The sequence below is a fragment of the Erinaceus europaeus genome, chromosome 20, assembly GCF_950295315.1.
Source record: "Erinaceus europaeus chromosome 20, mEriEur2.1, whole genome shotgun sequence".
NCBI classification, from domain to species: Eukaryota; Metazoa; Chordata; class Mammalia; order Eulipotyphla; family Erinaceidae; genus Erinaceus; species Erinaceus europaeus.
The window spans coordinates 32,118,695-32,141,779 of NC_080181.1; the positions used below are offsets into that span (position 1 = coordinate 32,118,695).

General features: G+C 39.3%; 1 protein-coding gene and 1 non-coding gene across 2 annotated transcripts in view; both read right to left on the bottom strand.

Moving 5' to 3' along the window:
• Nucleotides 1-23,085, bottom strand: part of OPCML (opioid binding protein/cell adhesion molecule like) — a 1,572,985-nt gene that overhangs the window by 734,767 nt on the left and 815,133 nt on the right. The window lies entirely within an intron of this gene.
• Nucleotides 13,276-13,440, bottom strand: LOC132535189 (U1 spliceosomal RNA). The gene has a single exon (XR_009546966.1). It is a non-coding gene; the product is annotated as a U1 spliceosomal RNA (small nuclear RNA).

Here is a 23,085-nt window from a genome sequence, read left to right on the forward strand (position 1 = left end):
AAAGGTCTCACCCGAGTAATGAAGCTGAAGGGTTGTCATTCCACACGTGAAGTCTCTGGATACAGTCTGAGGTGAAGCATGTTGAGATGGCAACCGTTGCTTTGGTTAGGTTGTGATCGGCGGATGCAATATTATTTGGTTTGGATTGGGAGATGCATACGGGAATATATACCTGAAAGCAGGATTACACTAGAGTTTGCAGTGAGTACCTCCCTAACACTTCCTCTCCACTATTCCAAGCTTGGGATCCATGATTGCTCAACAAATTGTTTGGCTTCATATGTTAACTCTCTTTTCAATCACCAGGTTCCAGATGCCATCAGGATGCTGGCTAGGCTTCCCTGGATTAAAGACCCCACCAATGTGTCCTGGAGCTCAGCTTCCCCAGAGACACACCTTACTAGGGAGAGAGAGAGGCAGACTGGGAGTATGGACCGACCAGTCAATGCCCATGTTCAGCGGGGAAGCAATTACAGAAGCCAGACCTTCTACCTTCTGCAACCCTCAACGACCCTGGGTCCATGCTCCCAGAGGGCTAGAGAATGGGAAGGCTATCATGGGAGGGGGTGGGTTATGGGGATTGGGTGGTGGGAATTGTGTGGAGTTGTACCCCTCCTACCTTATGCTTTTGTTCACTAATCCTTTCTTAAATAAAAAATTAAAAAAAAAAAAAAGAAAGTAACCTTACATAACGGAAGAAGGGTTCTAGAGGTAAGATTCCCTTTTGGGGTTCAATGTGGTTTTCACTCAAAAAGAATTTCATCACTTCTTCCCTCTGTCTTCTCCTCCTCTCTCAATTTCTCTCTGTCCTATCCAACAACAACAACAGCAATAACAACAACAATAAGAACAACAACAATGAAGTTAAACAACAAGGGCAACAAAAGGGGAAAAAAAATTTAAATCTGAAAAAAAATAATGCTTCACCCAAGTTTATAGCCTTCCCCAGTGACCCAACCCAAATGAGTGGTCAAGACCGGTGACCCAACCCAGATGAGTGGTCAAGACAGACAATAAAGACCTGCCCATGTGCATCCACATGGGAATGGATCACAAGATGACCTCTGCCCTTCCTGCTCCTGTCCCAGCTCTTTGGCAGCTGTTGACTTTAAGGGAATTCCCTAATAAAAAGTCATCTCAGAGATCCCCAGCTAAGACAGCCTTAGTCACTACCATTATCATATTATCAACAGTTTACCAAGTCTCTGCTTAATTTCCTGTGCATTTACCTTTTAGAATTGTTGTGAGAAACAAAGTGCTGTGCTTTCCCTCTGGACAGACGTTTAGTTAGACCAGGCTGGCATGATGGTGGGCACCTTGGGCAAAGTTCCATGCACAATTGACAGTTGACTGACTGCTAAGTGCAATGAGCCAGAGACATCAGAGTGAGCAGCGATGCTTGCCACCAAGGTACCCACCTCTAGTTGGCTCAGCTTTTTAGATGCCAGAACAGAGGGATTTTTATCTCAGGAATCACTTCCCCTTCAGCTACTACTCTACAGCAGCCCCTTTGTTCTCTCTCTACAGCGGAGCTTCATGAATATTTGTGAATGTCCCCAAATGTCTTATATGCATGGGTTTCATATGTTTACTACATATAATTCTTTTCCTCATGGCTAAAACTTTTATTATCTATTATGATTACATCTTCATACCAAGAGGTAAGCCTGTAATACTCATTTTTGAAGAGGTAACAAAGAAATAAACAAAAGAGTGAATAATCTAGCCGTAACAAGTCCTCAGTTTGGAATTACAGACACCCCATGTGTCTCTCTGATTTTAGCAGTGCCAAGGCTCTGTTAACTAACTACAAAGGGTGCTCAAAGGGAAAGCAGACATAACATCTAAACATCCATTTCCCTGAGCACATACCTACCTGAAATTTATTCTACTTTACCCACTAGACTGTTACAGCTTATCTCAACTCTTATTTCTGTCCTTGGGAACAGAGAACTTTAAGGTGTGTTCACTTTCACAACAAAGAGGGACGCATAAACCTATGCTAGATCACACCCTGAGCTGCTCCATCTAATGGAACCAAGTCTCAAAGACACACTGGAGAACAGAGTTCACCAGAATGATACCCAGTCAGCTTCAGCCACAAAAGCTTAGCCCAGATGCAAAGGATCCTGGGCAAAAAAATCTGGGAATTGAGGGAAGGATGTCAATCAAGACACACCTTTCCAAGATAGATGGAACTGTAGTGAACAAGAGTGAGAGGAATAAGTCAGTAAACTACACTGAACTGCCTTCTACAGGAATAAAGCCTGAGAGGTAGACTGGAAATACGTAGGGTTGCATTTGGGTGTTAACAGAATGGCACAACTGGCTAGCAAAAAATTCAGGGAGAGAAATCAGAGAAATAGCCTAGGTGGTTGGCCTAGGAACCAAGAAAGCATCACAGAAATGAAGAGCAAAAGGAAACTGAAAACATATGATAAATTCCCTATCCTCTGATGCAATGCAGTTAAACATAAGGAACAAGTATCATCTACTATTCTTGGAAATTGCTAAGCCAACCTTGATGACCTCAAAAAAGGTACTGAAGCACCAGGTCAACTTTAAATGGCTTAAGGGGTCATTTGGAAGTGGAATATAGAAGAGAATTACACATGAGTATAAGGAACAATAATAAAGGGTAAGTTGTCATTCCTCCTATGAACACTTTTTAAACTTAAAGAGCATTTAGGACCAGAGAAAAAGGTCACTTGCTTTGCCATGCACACAACCCAGATATTAGCCTGCCTCATCATACTGAAGGAAACATTGGTGCTGTGATGTCCTTCCACCTTTTGTTCTTTCTCTCTCACTGTAACTAGGCACTAAAGTAAAAAGTTCTGGGTGGAGGTTGATGACAGATGTTCAGCGTCAATGTGGAGGGGGGCAAGAGGGAGGGACACAGACCTTTGGTGGTGGGAATGGTGTTAATATACTCTCCTATTAATTTATTTTTTAAATATGCATTTATTTATTCCCTTTTGATACCCTTGTTGTTTTATTGTAGTTATTGTTGTTGTCGTTGCTGGATAGGACAGAGAGAAATGGAAAGAGGAGGGGAAGACAGAGAGGGAGAGAGAAAGACAGAGAGAAATGGAGAGAGGAGGGGAAGACAGAGAGGGAGAGAGAAAGACAGACACCTGCAGAACTACTTCACTGCCTGTGAAGGGACTCCCAGGCAGGCGGGGAGCCGGGGTCTCAAACCAGGATCCTTACACCAGTCCTTGCACTTTATGCCATGTGCTCTTAACCCTCTGCGCTACCGCCTGACTCCCAACTCCTATTAATTTATACTCTCATAAATCACTATTTAATTAATATGAGAGGGAAAGAATGGATCAAAAGTCTCAAACTTTTTGATGCGTAGACCATAGGCTGAGTGTATGTTCCTTCAGTCTAAGCACTTAAAACGTCAAATTGGTAATCAGATTGAATTTTAACAGTGGACTCAAATTGTTAATACATTTCTGATAATGACTTATTCTTTGAAATATTAAATATCCTAAAAGCTTAGACCAAGGAGAACAGAAGCAACTGGTGGCGTTACTTTATAAGATATAGCTATATATAAATAGCATGATAGGAAGTAAATTATGATGACGTCTTGTATGATATGGCAATTCCTAACAATGGGGTTTTCACAGTTAATTTAATTGCCAAATAATTTGGTAAGAGCAATAACTATCTATTGCCTTCTTAAACTCTAAGATAGCAGGAACCTTCCTTTCTCTATAAAGCCCAGTCCTGGAACTTCTAGGGTGGGGCTCACTTTCCTGCTTGCTTCTTTCAATTCATACCAACTGATACTGCATCTGCTGATCCCAACCTAAGCAATACAACCAGTACCTTCTCGGCATGTTTCACTTCGGACCCTGTACAGAGATGTCAGGCATGGAATGTCAACCCTTCAGCTTCATTACTCTGGTGAGACCTTTCCTAGCTCATAGGACTCCTTAATTCCATTTCACTTCTTAACCAAACCTCAAAACCTATAGATATATTCCAGGGCCCATGAGATAGGGCATATGTACATGTATCCACATCTGAGGGGGAAAATATACCTTAAATCAAAAGTACACAATAGTTTTCAGTGAAGCAAGGAAGTAGAAAGACCTAAAAAGACACCATAAAGTACCTAATGAAATAGTTTCTACTTAGACCTAGATACCCTCCTCACCTACTTTCTATTATACATCCCTCAATCACTCCAAAGGTCACTGGTCAGACACAGTAAGGATTACAAAAGCTGTATAAGGGCAAGGGACTGGCGTACTTTAATGATGACTCTTTAGTCACTACCAGGCCACCCCATCACCTGGGGCCCATGTCACAGAATCCTGAGATTCCCACACAGACATGATGGACTTTGACCTCTAACAGATCCCTCTCACCACTATCACTGGTCACCTCCATTAGGAGCAACATAATAAACCCTTTTGTGGGCCCCTAGAAGACCTTGCCCTCAATGTGGATCAACAAATAGTAGGGAATGTTCCATTCTCCAAAGGAAGGTTGGACAATATACTGTCTACCACCCAAGGAAGATGAGTCCTGAAATTAGTGCAGCCTGGAATGTCCCTAATTGAAACCACAGAATGTGAGCTCAGACCTATAAGGATGCAGAGTTCACATAGGCTCCTGTGCTCATTATGGGCTCCAGATATTTTCAGTAGGGTTTATAGTTAACAATATTTATATACTTTCCCTTTATTTGAGAGCTACTCTCTTCCCTGATCCAGCTTTCAAGTCCTTTTTCCAACTATGACACCATGTCCTCAGACAATAACATGGGTCCACCTGTATATTAGGTGTCAGGCGAAGGTAAAAACTAGTAAAGTCATGGGCCCTGTGAAATATATCTAAAATAGACTTACTAGCTTTTTCCAAAACGGAGACCCCAATCTTCATCTGCAATAGTCTTGCCTTTAGGTTCCTGATTAGTCAACAACTTGTTCTACTTTATATCTTAACTCTTTTTCACTCACCAGGTTCCAGATGCTACCATGATTCCAACCTGACTTCCCTGGGCAAAAGACCCCACCATGTGTCTTGGAGCCCTGCCTCTCCAGATCCCTTCCCCACTAGGGAAAGAGAGAGATAGACTGGGAGTATGGATTGACCTGCCAATGGCTGTGTTCAGCGGGAAAGCAATTACAGAAGTCAGACCTCCTCCCACCTTCTGCATCCCACAATCCTTGGTCCATACTATCAGAGGGATAAGGAATAGGAAAGCTATCAAGGGAGGGGATTGGATACGGAGTTCTGGTGGTAAGAATTATGTGGAACTGTTACCTCTCTTATCCTATGGTCTTGTCAATATTTCCATTTTATAAATATATTTTTTAAAAAATTAAAAAACGGAAAAAATGAGGGTTCATTTCTGGACACATCTCTCTATTCCACTGAAGCAAATGTTTTATCTTTCTGCTACTACCGTATTTTCTTTAAGACTGTATTTTGGTAGAAATATTTGAAATTGAGTAAAGAGGTTCTTCCTGTAATGTTTTCTTACAAGATTGTGTTATTGGGGGACGGGTGGTAGCGCATTGGGTTAAGTGCACAAGGACCAGCATAAGGATCCCAGTTTGAGTCTCCGGTTCCTGACCTGCAGATGGGTCATTTCACAAGTGGTGAAGCAAGTCTGCAGGTGTCTATCTTTCTCTCCCCATCTCTGTCTTCCCCTCTTCTCTCGCTTTCTCTCTGTCCTATCTGGCAACAACAGCAGCAATAACAACAATAAAAACAACAACAAGGGCAATAACAAGGGCAACAAAATGGGATAAATAGTCTCCAGGAGCAGTGGGGGGAAAAAAAGGCTGTGTTATTCCAGGTATCCCTGATTTCCAAATTAATTTCAGGATCAATTTATCAGCATCTGAGAAGTAACTGAAATTCTGAAATGGACTGCACTGAATCTGTATATTATATATTCAGTTTTCCAATCCATGGACATGGGGTACCAGCCCACTTATATAGCTCTTCTTTCATTTCTACTGACAGTGTATTGTGGTTCTGAGAATTAAACTGCAGCATTTCACTATGTACTCCTATGCATTTTCATACTACTTAGCTTTTATAAATTAAATGGTTTCCTTAATTTCATTTTTATTGTCCAGTTATAGTGAACCGAAATACAATTAGTCTTGCATCCTACAACTTTGCTATTTTTTTATTAGTTCTTCTAGTTATTAGTGAATTCCTTAGTGGTTTCTACATAATCATAATGCTCCTATCTACAGATATAATCTTACTATTTTCTTTCCAATAAAGATGATTTTTTTGTTTCTTCGTTTCCATGACTAACTTCCCTGACTACAGCCCCTACTACAATGTTGAATAGAACTGATAAAAATCAGTAAGTCCTATTCTGTTGTTAGGAAGGAAGCATTACCATTAAGTATAGTATTACTGCTGAGGTGTTTTTATATGCAAGTCTTGTGTTCCACCCACTAAGTCACTTCCCTGGCTGCTAACTGCTGGGTTTTTTGTACATTCTCTTTTTTTTTCTAAATATTTACTTATTTATTCCCTTTAGTTGCCCTTGTTTTATTGTTGTAATTATTATTATTGTTGTCATTGTTCGAAGAGAGGAAGGGAAGACAGAGAGGGGAAGAGAAAGATAGACACACCTGCAGACCTGCTTCACCACCTGTGAAGCAACTCCCCTGCAGGTGGGGAGCCAGGGGCTCAAACGGGGATCTGCCACATGAGCTTAACCTGCTGCACTACTGCTCGACTCCCGTGCATTGTCTTTCAACAGGTGAGGGAGTTTCCCCTTCTTTTTAAAATGTTGAATATTTTTTTTAATATCCCCACCATGTGTTCTGGAACCCACCTCCCCAGAGCCCTGCCCTACTAGGAAAAGAGAGAGACAGTCTGGGAGTATGGATCGACCTGCCAGTGTCCAGTTTCAGCAGGAAAGCAATTACAGAATCCAGACCTTCTGCCTTCTGCACCCCATAATGATCCTGAGTCCATACTCCCAGAGTGATAAAAAAACTAGGGAAGCTTTCAAGGGAGGAGACTGGATATGGAATCTGGGGGTGGGAATTGTGTGAAAATGTACTCTTCTTATCCTATAGTCTTGTCAATATATTTCCATTTTATAAATAAAAATTTAAAAATAAATAAATAATACAGTAAATTAAAAATATTTTATATATACTAAATAGAAACAGAGAGAAGTTGAGAGGGAAGGGAGAGAGAGACGGAGAGAGAGAGAGAACTGCAACATTGCTTCACCACTTAATGAATCTTCTCCACTGGCAGGGGCTTAAACCTCTGTCTTTACAGACTGTCATGGGTCTGTTCAACCAGATGAGCCACCACCAGGCACTCATGAATGTTCTTATCATGAAGACTGCTAGGCTTGTCAAAAAAAATCTTTTATAACATTTCCACATAACAATACAATCCCCACTAGGTCCTCCTGTGCCATCATGTTCCAGGACCTGAATCCTTGTCAAATGTTAGTTCTTCTTCCATAAAGTAATTACATTGTTTGTATCTTTTATTCTATTGTTATAATATACCCCATTAATTGATTTGGGGGTATTAATCCAGTCATTCACTGCAGGGACAAATTCCTCTTAATCATAAGACACAGTCCAGATTATTTATCTCTTGATTCAATGTGTTGGCATTTTGAAAACCTTGCATGTATAGTCATGAGGGATATTAAAAAGAGAATTTTTTCTTTTTCTGGTGATGCCTTTGTCTTCTTTTGTAATCTGATTATAAATGGAATATGTTAGATGATCCTCCCCCACTTTATATTGTTTTTGGAAGATTTTGACATGTTATCAATTTTTCTTTAAATGTTTTATAGAATTCACCAATGAAGTCCACTAGTCCTAAATTATTCTTGTGGAAGTTTTGAAATGACAAATTCTGTCTTTTTAGATTTTGTACATCCTTATAATACAGTGCCAATAAGCTTATGCCCTATTGGAAAGTTTTTATTTTAACTGTCAAATACCTAGGCATATAATTAATAATAATAAGTTTGTACAATATCTAATAGTCAGCATATAATCATTAGTGATATTTTTCTTATTTTGTGAAATTGTGAATAATGTCCCTTTCGTTTTAGTAATTTTAGTAATGTGAGTCATCTCTCTCTCTTTTTTTTCCCACTTTACTAGTTAAAGTTCTGTCATTTTTGTTGATGTTTCCAAAGAACGAACTTCAGGCTTCAATGATTTTTCTCTTATTATTTTAATTCCTGATTTCACTAACTTTGAATATAATCTTTACTGTTAGATTTGTTCGCCTGAGGCACAGTTTGCTATATCCTCCACTTTTTAAGGTGGAAGGTCAGATTACTAACTTTGCATTTTCCACTTTTTAAATATATTTTATCACACCTATAAATGTATTCCTAAGCAAGGTGTTGGCTGCACTTCATATATGTTCCCTGGAGAATTTGTTTATTTCACCATTTAGTTACATTAAGTGTTTGCTTCATATATTCTGTGGTTGTTTTTAGGGGCAGATATGTTCATAATTTTTATTTCTCTCTGTCCCTTCAGGGCTTTCTTTTCACATTAAATAACACTTCTTCCAGCACAGTACTTTAATTCCTTTAAAAAAGTGACTCCCGGGCTGAAGAGATAGCTCACCAGCTAAGTCAAGTGACCCGCCGTGCATGTGACCTGGGAGGTTCCCCAGAGATAATTCTGGTGCTATGTTCTCTCTCTGTCTCTTTATCTCCCAAGAGAAAACTCTGTCTCTCTCTCTCTCCTTCTCTCTCCCTCTCCATCTCTCTCCCTCTCTCCTCTCTCCCCGTCTCCTTCTCTCTCCCCGTTTCTCTCTCACCCTCTTTCTTTCTCTCTCTCACCATCTTTCTTTCTCTCTCTCAAGCTATTTCTCTTTCTCTCTCTCACCCTTTCTCTCTCTCCCACTTTCTCTCTCTCTCCCCCCACTCTTTCTCTGCCCCTACCAGAATGACAAAGGGACCCTGAATAGTTTTATCACAGGTAAATAAAACCCCAGTTCCACTAAGGTAACAACAATAGTAAAAATAATAAATATATTTTATTAAGAGTTGTTCCAGAACTTACTCTACAAATCTTAATTTGTTAGAATGAACTTTGATTCCAACTCAGTCTTTGATCTGACTTTATTTTGCTATGATATTGGTATGACTTTGCTTGCTCCTATGCAACTTTTTCTTTGCTGTCATTCTTAGATGCATTACATCTGTAAACACTTAAGTCCAACAATATATAGTTACAAATTATCATTTCAATTAATTGGATGATTTTTGTTGAAGCTTGGCAAGAGAAAAAAAGAGAGAAGGAATATATTGTAGAGATGGCTGCATTTGTAATTTTATTTACTATTTATATGTATCATTATTTGTCCTCATGGATTTGTGTTATTGTCTAGTGACATGTCCTCACCCCATTACAGTTCGACTTTGACTGACCTTTTCTGCTATTATTGTCAGATATATCACATCTGTATATTTTATAAATGCAACAATATAACTCCATCCAGATTGCTTTCTACAATTGCTTTTACAAAGCAGGAAGAATAGTGAAGAATCTAAACTGTTTTATAGAACTACATAATTAAGTCACAGTGATGTATGTCTGCTCTACTACCTATAGTCATTTTCGATATGAGAAATAGCCTTTAATATTCCTTGCTAGGTCCTCTGAAAGACAGTGTCTCAATTTTTGTTTATATATTTCCAGGTACACTCCAATATCTTTGTTTCCATTTTGTTTTCAAATGTTAGTTTTGACGAATATAAAATTTGTTTTATTTTTTAAGTATATTTACTACGTTCTATCGCCTTTTGGCCTTCAATTTCAAAACCAGTAATAGTTATTTGTTAGCATTATTTGGATTTCTTTGTATGTGATGAGTTATTTTCCTTTTACTGCTTTCAGGACGTTCTTCAACATTTTCACAGTGTTATGCACTGATTTACATCTCTTTGCTTGGTTTGTATTATCCTTCTTCAAAGTTCTTGATTTTGAGATATATATATATATATATATATATATATATATATATATCAACATATTTATATTTTATAGCATTTATATTTCAGAGTTGTAATGTCCTTATTTTATAACTTATATATTAATAAACAAGTTATTACTATATTTAATTTATATTTATAAATAATATTATAAATTTGTGGGTTTTTTAAATAAACAATTATACTTCACAGTAAATCATAATTGTTATATAGTTATTATAATAATTATAAAAAATAATTATAATTCATAATATAATATGCTGGGGTCAGGAAGATATCAAAACAGTATCACACTCTAATTGCATTCATGAAGCTCCAGCGGTCAAGACAAGACACTATGACAAGACACTACCTTATGTCAGAGCTTCAAGAACCATGTTCAGCGGGGAAGCAATTACAGAAGCCAGACATCCCACCTTCTGCATCCCACAATGACCTTGGGTCCATATTCCCAGAGGGTTAAAGAATAGGAAATCTATCAGAGGATGGGATGGGATATGGCGTCCCGGCGGTGGGAATTGTGTGAAGTTGTACCCCTTTTATCCTATGGTTTTGTCAATGTTTCCTTTTTATAAATAAGAAATTTTAAAAAAAGAAAAAGAGAGTAAAGGCTTAAAAAGTAATATAGTATGTCTGATACATTAGATATATATGTAAACTAAAATATACAAATATATATATATATACATTTCTTTCTCACCTCTGCTTCTTGGACCCCCCACTTCAGATATGTTGCTTTCCCATATATATTCTTCTTTGTTATTCACTGCTCATCAGTTATTGAAGTTCTGCTGACTGCATTATTTCCAGCAATCTATATCACACTTTAATAATTGCTTTTGCTATTCGAAATTTGAGGTCCTTTTTACTGAAATTTTTTTTAGCTATTATGGTTTTTCAATTGTGGGAATACCATTTTATATAGAACTTTACTTGTTTTCTCTTTTTTGTTTATTAGTGATTTAATAGTGATTGATAAGACTGTGGGATAAGTGGGGTACAATTACACGTAATTCCCACCACCAGAGTTCCATATATCCTTCCATTCCATTGGAAGGGCCCCTAATTTATACCCCTTTGAGAGTATGGATCAAAGATTTTTATGGGTTGCAGAAGGTGGGAGGTCTGGATTCTATAATTGCTCTCCACTGGACATGGGCATTGACAGGTCAATCCATAAGCTCAACTTGTTTCTATCTTACTCTAGTGGCTAGGTGTCGGGAAATTGTGAGGATGTGGCTGAGCTTGGCAGGGTTTGACTTGAGGGGACATCCATCCTCTTGTCTTATCAGACTTATTATCTACATAATCATTGTTTTGCCTGAAAGATCCCCACCCATTCCATTCCTCTGATCTATCTTCTTTATACCCTCAAGACCCTCCCTGCCTGCAGGGTATTATTAATCCTGACAGTTAAAACCCTCACAACAGTTGCTAAGGAAGTTCCTACCTTTCCAGCCCCTTTTTGCCTTTCTCCGTCCCTTTCCAAACTATGTCAAGCCATTTCCGTTTCTGACTTGCCACTTCCAGGTCCGACCTATAAAAGCCTGGGCTCCCTGATCAACAGAGAATTGAATTGCCTCGCCACCACAAGTCTGTTCCTGCATCATCTCTCTCACGTCACTGAGTGAGTAGCAGCCCAGGCTGGCTCCAGTCGCATTCTCTCCAACCCAGAAAGTACGCACCTGGGAAGAGGCACCCCCACGCTAGCCCAGCAGCTAGGGTTCTGGAGAGGTGAGGTTCTAGGACAAATTGGTGAGGTCGTCTTCCCAGAGAAGTCAGGGTGGTGTCATGGTAGCATCTGCAACTTGGTGGCTTTAAATTGTCTTTGCCTCTATTCAGGGGTTCCCTCAGCTTCTCTTCCTCTGTATTTGGGATTTTTTGTGGTTTACAGCTTATCTCAGTTATTAATGGATCCCATAGTTTCCATATATGTGGACTTTGTTGTCTCTGTTTGGCAAAGAATAGTCACGGTACTGCTAGACGATCGCCATCTTGCCTCCTTCCTGTTTCCTCTTTTTAATGGCAGATTATAATGCCAGCTTTTCCTCTTTAACATGGTTTCTTCTATCAGCTTTTTTTTTTTTTTTGGTCTATATAATGTTGTTTCTCACTTTGTTTTTGTTGTTTTATTTTACATTCTGGCAATTCTAGATATTGATTCACACTCATGACTCTCTAGTACTTGCTTTGCTTTTTTTTTTTTTGCCTAGTGAGTTGGCTCTATCCCTCTTCAAGTTTCTAGTACATCGTGCCTCTTTAACTTCAGTCTTAGAGGAGCAGGTGGATCATGGCATTTTTCTTCACACATTCATTTCATGATTTCCAAACACTTTTTCAATGTGTTGAAATTTATCTTACTTCATGATAAATTTAAGAGATAATTTCTTATCTCAAGAAAATTGTTAAGACTCATAATGTAGGCATACACAAAATATTTTCTTCATAGACGGTGACATTTTGCCTAAAACACAATCACTCCTTTTGAGAGCATGTGTTACAGTATAGAGAATCATACAGGCAAAAATACAAGGAGGTTGAGGGCACACATTACCATGGGCAAAGACCTAGGATTGGAGCCCCTGATTCCAACCTGAGGATGGAAGCAGCTCTACAGGTGTCTCTCTTCCTCTCTCCCTTTCTATCTTTCCCTCCCTTATTAATTTCTCTCTGAACTATCTAATAAAAAATAAAAGGAAGAGAAAAAAATCCCCCTGGAGTGGTGGCACCAAGCCCCAGCAATAACCGTAATGGCAAAAAGAAAGATAAAAATTAATTAATTAAAATACAGGGGGCCAGGGTGTGGTGCACCTGTTTAAGCACTGATAGTACTAAGTGCAAGGACTCACACAAGGATTAGGGTTCCAGCTCCTACTCCCCATCTGTAGGGAGTACACTTCAAGAGCAGTGAAGCAGGTCTGCAGGTGTTTATCTTTCTCTCTCCCTCTCTATCTCCTCCTCCTCTCTCAATTTCTCCCTGCCCTATCCAATAAAATGGAAAGAATGGCCATTTGAAGCAGTGGATTCATAGTCCAGGCACCAAGCCCCAGAGATAACCCTGGAGTCAGAAAGAAAGAGAGAAAGAAAGAAAGAAAGAAAGAAAGAAAGAAAGAAAGAAAGAAAGATGGAAGGAAGGAGGGAAGGGAGGGAGGAAGGAAGGAAGGAAGGAAGGGAGGGAGGGAGGAAGGAAGGAAGGAAAGAAAAACAAATAAAAATAAAAATACATATCTGGAATGAAAATATATGGGGAATGAAAAAAATTATACATTTATTTCTGTTGTTTTCCAGGGGAAGGACAAATGCAGCCCCCTGCCACTACAAACTAGGCAACTGAGTGTCCCACATTTCCTTTAATCACAGAGGATAGCACATCCAGTGTGCAGTGGGTAAGCCTCAGCCTGGGAAAACCACCTTCATAATCACAGTACCTCCCCATGCCAGGTAAGTGTTATAAATTCCTTTTAACTGTTCCTTCAAAAGGAGAACAAGATATTGTCATTATTCTACAAGGTTCAGAATCATATACAATCACTTCTGGTCAAGATCAAACTGGTCTCCTTTGGAATGTTAATATTCCCAATATCTTTAGTATATATCTCCAATTCCTTAATTTGGCATTCATGCATGGTTCATTATGGCAAAAACAATACCTCCCCCCCTTAGCTGATAAATATTTTACTTCTTATTGCAACATTTTTTCTTTATACCATATAAAATATCATTCCAGTCAAATCTCACACACTGTCCTGCATACAGTTTCTTCTCCTTTTGTGTTTCCCCTATACAGAATGATCTACTCAGGAATAATCTTTTAACCACAGCCAGCCAGTTCTTCCCCTTCTTGAAGATTTAGCTTAAATAGCCCCTCTCCTATAAACAGCATCTTCAACACTCCACACTGAAGTGGTCTTTGATTCTTCTTGGCCACTCTGATATCTTTTCTATATACCTTTTAGATGTCAATTAGCAATATGCTTCTTTGTGTCTGCTCTTCTGTACTTGCCAATTAAAATGTGTAGCACTGTTTCCCAGGTGTACCCTAGCTCCTCACGTAGACAAGCGCTCCTTGGGTACACAGACACGGCTTCATGTGTCTGTTTGCCATATCACAGAACAGTACATATTTTAACCTTCTGAACACAGTGACTAACTATAATAAAGAAGTCTTTTTTTTTTATTTAGATGTTGAGAAAGAAGGCAAGATAATGTTTGTCTTTTACATTACTCCTGGAAATGGATGTGGCAAGATCAGTGGATTTGTTGTTGTTGTTTGTTAAGGTGTATTTATTTTATGAAAGAAAAAGGTGGGAGCACTGTTCTGGCATGGGTGATACTGGAGAGGGGACAGAGAATCTCACACATTCAAATCCTGTGCTTTACCTACTGAATCACTTTCCTGGCCATTCAGTTGTTTCCACTGCCTTGAAGACACTGCTAATATTCACTGCTGGAATATGCACATAGTATGTGCCTGATGAATAGCAAGGAAAACTCCCCACTATCTGGCATGTGATTTGCTGTGCCATTTCCCCTCTATAATTTCCCATCCTTTCTAACTAATGCTTATGTCCCAAGAACCAAAAACAGACCTTTACTACTTGATTAGTATCATGAATAAGTCCTCAAGTCCCTTCCAAATGCTACTTTTTTTCACACGATTAAACAAGGAAAAACCCTAGTGTCACATCCACCCCAATTCTACCTTTTCTGGGGATACTGATGTACATTTCACAGCAGTTTCTCATGAGTCTGAATATGGAACTCTCAACAGTAACTTGAAATGGCCTTTGTGTGTAATATTTAAGAACTTTCTCCACTTATGTGGCATTACAGAGGTGTCAAGGGAGTAAGTCAAGTGCGAAGACAAAGGGTCATCAAATCCCCTCCTTCCAGGTCAAGTTCACCACAGTCCAGGACCAAAGGCAGGCTGCCCTGATTGGCACTCCCACTTCCCATGCACTTTCTACTTTCCATGCACATTCTACCTCCTCTCCTCCAATGTGTAATATTCCCAAATACAAACTGCTGGGCTCCATAAACCACCAATCCTAGCCAATCCTAGCCTTTCTCTCATGCCTGTTTCCTATGTAGCTGACTGTAATTCAATTGCTTGTATGGGAGGCATCATACTCTGCTCCTGCTGCAGCCTGATTCCTCTTGCCATCAATATCAACATGGGAGGGAGAGATAGCCAAATGGTTATACCTGAGGCTCTGAGGTCCTAGGTTCAATACTCTTACCACCATAAGCCAGAGCAGAGAAGTGCTCTGATAATAAGATTTAAAAAAATATTTATGAAGGGGTATAAGGTCCCAATTATGTGTTGTCTTAGGTACCCAGAAATAGGGAAAGTAACATCCATGACAATACTGGTCACCTAGGCAGGTACAGAGTGGTTACCTGGCCAACACAATTCAACAAAGACAGTAGCTTCCTGATGTCTGAAGCTTTGATTGGAAACAGTGGCAGTTTCTTGGCTGTACACCAGGGTCTATCAGGAGTGTCAGTTCTGTGGTATGGTGCTTTGGAAGTTCAACCTGCTTTGCTTGCCCTCTCAACAGATGGGAAAACTATTTAACACCTCACACAAATGCCTCCTTGTTAAAAACCAGTTGCTTTGTAATCTGTATTCTGCAGCAAGAGCCTGACTTACAAGGCCAGCCACCTAGCAGGCCACACACAGTTCCCAAGGTCCTTCTCATTGCTGAGTGAACAGTTCCCACAACATGTCAGGAGAGAAAGCGCCATTCTTCATTCCCAGATGCTGTTATATCTTTGTGTGCATATCCATTGAAGCCACTGTTTGTCATGTTAAGCAGCTATTGTGACATAAATAGAAACTGTCAAATAATATGGCCTTTGGAAATGGTGACATTCTCCTTTGAATGTCTTTTTTCCTCCATTTCCCTCTACCTTTTTTCAAACTATTACTACAGAAGCCAGAGGCAAGGACTGGGCCCTGTTAGCTGCTGAGTAAAATCAGAACTTTGGAAAAGGCTCTTCCATAGTCTTAACAAGATAGACCATCTTCAAGGGAAACAGAATCCCAGAAATCAATTTTACATTTGGAACATAATTTTGTTGTCAGGAAAGAACATCATTTATCCACCATTCATTCTCAAGAGCTGTCTTATGCCTGGAACCATGGGTCAGGAAGCATGTGAGTCCCCAAGTTTAAGGACTGTCTCACACAGCCAGCTATCTTTCTGCCTCAAGCAGTGCCAGCTAGAATAACAGTTTTGTATTTGTTGCTTGTTTGTTTTTAATCAATTTATCTGCTAGTGCCAGAGATTGAGTTGGCAACCATGTTCAGCTCATGGATGAGGCTTCTTCATGCCCACTTCGGGTTTAGTCCTGGCCTAGATTTTAAGACAACTGTTGTCCTCATTCTAAGGGATTTTAGAGAGTGCATGATTCCAACCTGGCTCTGAACTAGCAGGGTGTTGTGGCACAGTTCCTGAATAGGACTTTGGGACATAATTAGCATATGGCTGGGGTCAGTCCACAGAGCATAGTACAGAACTCACCCAAACCCAAAAGGGATTGTGAGTATGTCCTCATTGATTTAACTGCATGCCAGGCGGAAGTGGCTCTCTGTTTTTGCTCTCATCTTCCCACTTGCTGCTTTCCTGTGCCAGTGCTCAGGTGCTCGCCATGGCCACTTCTCCCAAGACTTGTACATGTGTAGCTGAAACTTGGTAACTAACTTATGGATTCGTGGGCCCAGCCTAGTCTTACCCCTGCTGAGAACTGACTATCTCCCTGTACCTAAAATATATGGCTCCATACTGCTGTACCACCATGTAATAAATCTTGATCGTCTTAAACCCACACCAAGCAGTCACAGTCCAGTGAAGTTTTTTTTTAATTACAATAGCAGGGCTTGTCAAAAACGACAGCTGCCCACCTCCTCCCACACAAAATTATGAATTTAAACATACCACACTCACACCACAATTCCCCCTACTTCTCAGTGCATGCTTATGTCTACCATGATATGTTTGGGGTGAGTACTTTAAGACTCTCTTCTTTTTTAAGTTTGTAAATTTATTTTCTTTTTTAAAAGTTTTGGATGGAACTGGAGAAAGAGAACGACAAACCAGAGCACTACTTTGTCATTTTATGCATGAAACTGGTCAGTGAATATAGAGCTTCATGGGTACAAGGTATGTTGCTACACTTGAGATGCTGGCCAGTTCCTCTCCTTCTCCCCAACCCCTTTAGAATTTTCTGATCTTTGACTATTTTCTCTCATTTCCTAAGATCTTCACTCTTTCTGCTTGGGTTTCATGATCATTATCCGGACTGACCCAACAGCAATTTTTATTTTATTTATTTATTCATTTATTTATTTATTTATTTATTTTTACCAAGGTACTGCTGGGGCTTATGGTGGTGCTGGGGATTAAATTTGGGACCACTGGTGCCTCAAGCATGAAAATCTTTTCTCATAACCATTATGATATCTCCCAAATTCACTCACTTATATTTAATCCCAACTATCACACCATGATTCAACTATGATGAATCCAGATTTCTGCTTTATCTTAGCTTGCAGCTGAGAAACTGGACAAAGTTAAGAACAAAATAGGCCAGACTTATTCTGTTGCAAACTGACATTCACCAAAGTCAACTGGTCCCTCTACTCTATTCTATGATTTTTTTTGTTTGTTTGTTTTTGCTATTAATTGGCTAATTCATCCTACTGCTTTCTGTGGTGGCTTTTTCACCTTCTCCATGCATCTCAATATTTTTGAGCTTCCACTCACATGTTCTTGCTTTCATCTAATTATTACTTTCTACACTAGGAGAAAGAAAAAAAAAAAAAACTACTGTAGAAGCCCTAGAGTTCTCTTGCCAAATGTACAAGCCCATCATGTTTGTATTCTCATGTCTTCAGTTATTGTACATAAGAAATCTCTCCTCACAGGTTGACTAATGGTTCACCTACAATTTGAGTTTTAAACCTTTTCTTCTCTAATGAAAATTATGCTTTTGAAATATAACTAAAATATGCTTACTAGCTATCTACAATATGGAGGACCCCCCACCACTTCATCTGCACTATTCCTGCCTTTAGGTCCATGATGGGTCAACAATTTGTTTGGCTTTGTATAACAAACTCTCTTTTCAGCCACCAGGTTCCAGATACTAGCAGGATGCCAACCAGACTTCCCTGAACACACAACCCCATCAATGTGCCTTGGAGCTCCACTTCCCCAGAACCCTTCCCCACTAGGAAAAAAGAGAGGCAGGTTGGGAGTATGGATCTACCTGTCAATGCCCATGTTCAGTGGAGAAGCAATTACAGAAGCCAGACCTCCAACTTTCTGCATCCCACAGTGACCTTGGGTCCATACTCCTAGAGGGGTAAAGAGTAGGTAAGCCATCAGGGGAGGGGATAGAATATGAAGGTCTGGTGGTAGGAATTGTGTGAGTTGTACCCTTCTTATCCTATGGTTTGTCAATGTTTCCTTTTTATAAATAAAAAAATTTTTAAAAAGAAAGAAAATTATCCTAATGACTACCCTACAATCTATCAGTCTATTCAACCTCTTCCTATCACATTTACTCTGAACTTTAAATATGCAAAAAATCAACCCAAAGTGAAAAATGTTGGTTGAGCATCTTCTTCAAGGTACTTTTCTATTACTATTTTTTATTCTTTTATATTTACTTTCTCTTTTGTTGTCCTTATTGTTGTTTTTATTGTCGTTGTAGTCTCTATTACTCTTATCACTTCAGTCACACATTTAAAACAGTTTTCCACACACAAACTTTCCCATATCTCTTCTTCAACACATAAATATAACTACCACATCAAATAATAATAATAATAAAGCCAGTTTCCACTGGGTTGTTTTTATATTGTAAACTTTTTAAAAGGCTTTTTAAAAAAAATATTTATTTATTCCCCTTTATTGTTTTATTGCTGTAGTTATTATTGATGTCATCATTGTTGGATAGGACAGAGAGAAATGGAGAAAGGAGGGGAAGCCAGAGAGGGGGAGAAAAAGACAGACACCTGCAGACCTGCTTCACTGCCTATAAAGCAATTCCCCTGCAGGTAGGGAGCTGGGGGGCTCGAACCAGCATTCTTGAGCTGGTCCTTGTGCTTTGCGCCACCTGTGCTTAACCCACTGCACTGCCTCCTGACTCCCTATTGTAAACTTCTTAACCTCTCTGATCTTCCAGTAATTTCTCTTCCTATATACACTACTTTTCCTTGATTTACTCTACCTCTAATTCTGTTTCTTCTTTTTAGAGCTCTTATATCTAACTTTCAAATATTGAAATGCATCAAGGGTTTGTCCAAATGTCCTTGTATCTCCCATGTACTTTCTTCAGAGCCTTTGATTTTCATTGCTAGCTTTGTGATATTAATTTGTTGGCTTGTTTCTAGTGACTAAGAGTCATACATACATGCATACATACACAAACACACACACACACACACACACGCCACATGCAGACTTAACTGTCATTTACCATTGTTTCTGAAATTCACTCAACAATTACTAAGCACATTGAGTCATGTACTGTTCTTAGTATTGCTAACAAAAAAATAATGTCACTGCAACATATTTAACAAAGCATGCAATATGACCATAAAAATAAATAAATGGGGTGGGGTGGGAGTGCACTGGGTTAAGCACACATAGTATGAAGCACAAGGACCAGCACAAGGATCCTGGTTTAGGCCCCTGGCTTCCCACCTGCGAGGAGTTCACTTTACAAGTAGTGAAGTAGGTCGGCAGGTGTCCATCTTTTTTCCCCCCCTCTCTGTCCTCTCCTCATCTCTCAGTTTCTCGCTGTCCTATACAACAACAGCAAAAATGGAAAAAGATGGCAGCCAGGAGCAGTGGGTTTGTGGTGCAGGCACCAAGCCTCAGAGATAACCGTGCAGGAAAAGTAAATAAATAAATAAAAGAATATGTGTTCAGCAGTCTAAAGAAAAAATCAGGGCAAGGTAATAACTGTCAAAGTTTTGTTTTAGGTTGTATGGCTTATTAGAGGTCCACTTTGAAGAAGTTACAGTGAGCCAATTCTCAAGTGAAGTGAGAGTATAAACTATGTAATCTTTTATATGAAAATAAATTCAGGCAGAAGAAATAGTAAGTAAAAGACGGTTGGAGCTGGGCAGTGGCACAGCTACTTGAGCACACACATTAGCATGCACAAGGACTCAGGTTCAAACCCCTCCAGGGGAGGGAGATGCTTCACAAGCAGTGAGACATGTCTACAGGTGTCTATCTTCTCTCCTTCTCTATCTCCCTTCCCCCCCCCCTTAATTTCTCTAGCCTACCAAATAAAACAGAAAAAAGAAAAAAAAATGACTGCCAGGAGCAATGGATTCCTACTGCTGGCACCAAGCCCCAGCAATAACACTGGTGCCAATTAAAAAAAAGACTATCAATGACAGCTTACAGTACCTTCACTGAACACGATGGGTTCTTAAGAATTGAGATTAAATAAAAAGATATACAACACACTCCCCACCTGCAGGGGGAAAACTTCACAAGTGGTGAAGTTGTCTCTCTGGCTCTCTTCCGTACTATTTCCCCCTCCCCTCACAATTTCTATCTGTCTCTATTTAAATAAAAATTAAAAAATATATATGTAACGCAAGCAGATCTTGGAATAATGTCATCTCCTTTAATACTGACCAGCATTGCTTTTTCTTCATCAGCATTTTAATGGAGCAGTAGGGAACCCAATATTATTAAGAGGATAGAGACAAAAAGGTACGTACGTAGGCATATTAACTCACCACTGAGATATTTTTTTAAAGATTTTACTCAGTGTTTTCAAATATTTTCCCCCTGGTTATTTATTCTGATTCTCCAGCAAAAGCTCACATTTTCTATATCCATTCCATTTTAGGTCTCATAAAATTATTTCTCTGAATATTCAATTTTATTCTGTCTAGCATGTGATTTTTTGTCAGCAGCAGCTGGCTTTTCCCCTCTCACCCTGGTTCCTTTATCCCAGTATCTTTTCCCAGCGCAGTGATCATATCTCTAGGCAGTGAGCTCTCCTGGCTGATCCTATCAAACTACACTTAACCCATTCCTGACTATTTCTAGAGGCAACTGACCAAATTTGAAGTCAAATATTTAGCATTACCTGCTCCTGACTCTTAAAATTAACTCAAATATATCTATTGAGAAAAAACAGAATTAAGGGTAGAGGTGCTAGTAATTTCCCACTTATCTGTAGGCAGCTGGTTATTTTTTCGATTCTTTTTTTTTTAATTTTTTAAAATTTTATTTATTTTCCCTTTTGTTGCCCTTGTCTTTTCTTAACTTTCTTTTTTTAAATTTTATTATCTTTATTTATTTATTGGATAGAGACAGCCTGAAATCAAGAGGGAAGAGGGTGGTAGAGATGGCAGAGACAGAGAGACACCTGCAACACCTGCTTCACCACTTGCAAAGCTTTTCCCCTGCAGGTGAGGACTCAGGGCTCGAAAACAGGTCCCAGCGCATTGCAACATGTGCGCTCAACCATGTGTGCCATCACCAACCCCCCTTGTTGTCTTTTTACTGTTGTTGTAGTTATTATTGTTGTTGTTATTGATGTTGTCACTGTTAGATAGGACAGAGAGAAATGGAGAGAGGAGGGGAAGACAGAGAGGGGGAGAGAAAGAGAGACACCTGCAACACCTGCTTCACCACTTGCAAAGCTTTTCCCCTGCAGGTGAGGACTCAGGGCTCGAAAACAAGTCCCAGCGCATTGCGACATGTGCGCTCAACCATGTGTGCCATCACCAACCCCCCTTGTTGTCTTTTTACTGTTGTTGTAGTTATTATTGTTGTTGTTATTGACGTTGTCACTGTTAGATAGGACAGAGAGAAATGGAAAGAGGAGGGGAAGACAGAGAGGGGGAGAGAAAGAGAGACACCTGCAGACCTGCTTCACCGCCTGTGAAGTGACACCCCTGCAGGTGAGGAGCGGGGGCTCAAACCGGGAAACAAATGCGGTCCTTGCGCTTTGCGCCATGTGCACTTAACCCTTGTTCTCTTCTTATATGGGTGGACAGCTGCTTGATTTGGGTATAAGAATGGGTAGAATGAACCTAGTGAAGAAGAACAGACTCAAGATGTAGGGTTTGATGGTATTTACTTAATGAAGTGGTATTTACTGGAGGAAGCTCTCTCTTGCATCAGAAAAAAAAAAAAAAGACAGGTATTTATTAAACCCTAGCAGTTGGCGCAAACAATCTCAGGCTGCCCCTAACTTTTCATTAGCTTTTTTAGAGGCCAACGATGAGGTTAGCTCATAGAGTAACAGACAGGGCCAAATTCCCATCAGGTGTTCAAGCTGATTTACAGAAAAATGGGAAGATGATTTTAAAATAGCTAATAAAATTTCTGATTTAATACAGCTGTGAGAAATTAGCAAGGGCTCCATTGAAAGCTTCCCAGTCATTTATAATAACGGGACAATAAATCATTCCTAGGACTTTCTGGCATTTATGATTCTATTAGAAACATAAGGCCTGGTTCCGCTATAGTCCACAGCTTATATTTCATTTATTTATTAAATTACCTTTTAAAGTTCAAGGAGAAAAAAAGAACAACAAAAAAAAAAAAAACGGCCCTCACATTGTTGCCAAATGTGTCATTTTTACCCAAAAGGAAACAGGTAAAGAAGGGGAAAACTTTTAGAGGAAATCATCTAAAATTCTGTTCTGAAATTCCCACAGTTCTCAGGGCAGTATAATACATTCCAGAAAGCACTGAGTATACTGCCCCATATACTTATCCCTCCCCTCAACTTCAGGTGATACTGGAGCCAGTTTCTCAGTTTATAAGAGCTTTAATTCACTCATTTAAGGGAGTAAGATTATCATCTCTCCTCATTATCTCTTTGCAAGGTAGTTGGTATGCTTTATAGAATAATAAATGCAAAAGTATTTTGTAAATTGCTAGGCTCAATGGATGTTAGTTATTTTTATTTATGAAGTTTTTTTTATTATTTTTGCTTGTCAGAGCCATTTATTCAAAGTAGAGAGCACTGATTGCTAAACTATTTACAGCTGTTTTGTTCTCTTTGCCTTAGGCTTCTAAGGAAGATCTATCTCTCTTTCT